The sequence below is a fragment of the Lactuca sativa genome, chromosome 3 (genome assembly GCF_002870075.4).
Source record: "Lactuca sativa cultivar Salinas chromosome 3, Lsat_Salinas_v11, whole genome shotgun sequence".
Taxonomy (NCBI): domain Eukaryota; kingdom Viridiplantae; phylum Streptophyta; class Magnoliopsida; order Asterales; family Asteraceae; genus Lactuca; species Lactuca sativa.
The window spans coordinates 132440630-132442664 of record NC_056625.2 but is presented as its reverse complement, the minus strand read 5'-3'; the positions used below and the strand labels follow the sequence as shown (position 1 = coordinate 132442664).

The 2035-nt window shown below is 36.8% G+C and overlaps 1 long non-coding RNA gene across 1 annotated transcript; it reads right to left on the bottom strand.

Moving 5' to 3' along the window:
• Window positions 1-1113: 1113 nt before the first annotated feature.
• Window positions 1114-1764, bottom strand: LOC122197064 (uncharacterized). Its single transcript, XR_006189851.2, has 2 exons — window positions 1605-1764; window positions 1114-1532 (listed from the first exon to the last, which is right to left on the bottom strand). It is a non-coding gene; the product is annotated as an uncharacterized LOC122197064 (long non-coding RNA).
• Between the last annotated feature and the right edge of the window lie 271 nt (window positions 1765-2035).

The following is a 2035-nucleotide window of genomic DNA, read 5'->3' as shown; positions in this document are numbered from 1 at the left end:
TGGACTTTAGGACCCATTTGCAAGGAAAGGGTAATTGGGCCTTGGGGGTAGAATTGGACGGTTGGGCCTTTCCTGAAATAATTTAAGGTCTTATCATTAATTATATTATTATTGTTATTATTCGGCTCGGGAGGTTGCGGATTATTAGGAGGACAGTATTCGTATTCATCGGACGGAGGTGAGTCTTCTCACCATACCTATGGGTCTACGGCACCAAGGTCGGCCCATTATGTGATCATGTTATGTGCGTGTTATTCATTTATGAATTGATATGTTATGTGATATTATGTTGGTATGGAAGACCCCGGGGGGAGCCCGTGGCATTGGGTATAAGACAATGTGGGTAGCCCATAGCATTCCTAGATAAAGACCATGTGAGGTAGCCCATGGCATTGGATGTAAGGCCATATGGGGTAGCCCATGGCAGTCCTAGGTAAAGACCATGTGGGGTAGCCCATGGCATTCTTGCTGGATCATATTGCATGGTTTCTGTGGCATGTTTATAGCTTTATTAGCTAACAGGATATGTGTACGTGAATGTGTGTGGTATGCTCCAGGAAACTCACTAAGCATTTCGCTTACATGTTGTTGATTTGTTTCAGGTACTTCTGATCCCGAGGGCAAGGGCAAGGCATGATGACGTGGTGCGCACTCTATCTCTCTTTTTATGTATTAGGGACCCTCTGATGTTTTAAAAAGGAAAACAATGATTTAATGAATGTTAATTTGAAAAGATATGTTTGGGAATCTATGGTTTATGAGATTGGTTTTGATTAACTCAAAAATGAAAATTTTTCTATGTAAAATTGAGTCGTTACATATATATTGGAAGCCCCTTTTGTTAATATAGTCCCTTTTGTAAATATGCCATTTTGTCGACTTTGAGAACAATATAAATTGAAATTCCCTTTTGTAAACATCATGGCATAACTATTACTTATAAAAAGTCCGGCTGCCTAAATATATCAACCATTTTAACTAAATTATGGTTTGTTATGGTGAATTCTATCTATATCCCTTATTTTGGTAAAGTTTTGTTTTGGTTTGTCCTGGTGATTTCAAGTCAAGTAATGGTCAAATACTAGTAAAAGATATTATTTTTTACAAAATACATTGCAAAACATAACTTCCATTCCAATAGAAACCAAATCACTAAGATTACATTGGTCAATTGTTAGTACAAAAGATACCATTCAAACTACCATTACATATCTATACTTGTTGCTAGTAAACATACCATTACAACATTATATACCATACAAGTGCAAACAATGAAACCCAAAACACAATCCTAAAATTACCACCAACTAAGCCATCTTGACCTTCCATAGGAGCACCTTGCATAAGAACACCTTGTTCTGCCACAGGTTCTGTTACATGTTCTTCTACACATTCTTCCATTAAATCTTCAAATCCATCATGGCTGAATCCATTTCTATGGTGGAAAAAACCGAATAACATGTCTTTGTACCATTGGTTTTTGGTAATGGAGGGTCTACCTAAGCGAAGTATTTGCAATCCATTTTAGGGTCCTGGATTACACAAAATGAGTCCAATTTCTATAAAAATGAGATAGGAATCGTAAAAGAAAGAAAATTACAAACCATGAAATTGTCGCATCCAATAAACCTTCGTAAAAGATTTTTTTTATCACTCAATGAAGTCCATTTTCCAAAAAGATCTTCACAAAAACATCTTGATTTTAGCCTCTCCTCACTGACCGACTGCCTTGTCTTCTTCCCGCAGAAGATGAAGACATCATTTTTTCTTTCACTGGAGGTTCTAGGGCTTGAAGGAGCATGGTATGTGCTTAAATACAACTATTCAACCACCTAAGAAACTCATTTAATGACATGACATCCAACCAAGCAAAGTGGTCGGCTAAAATAGGTGTACCGGTTAAAAAGGGTTGATTCGGATAAAGTAGTCGGTAGTTTGTCTTTTTTTCCTGAAAAAAAAAAATTGGATTAGACCATAAACTAGACCAAAACTCTAGCACTTTTTTCGGAGATTTCCCAATTTATATTTAAGACCA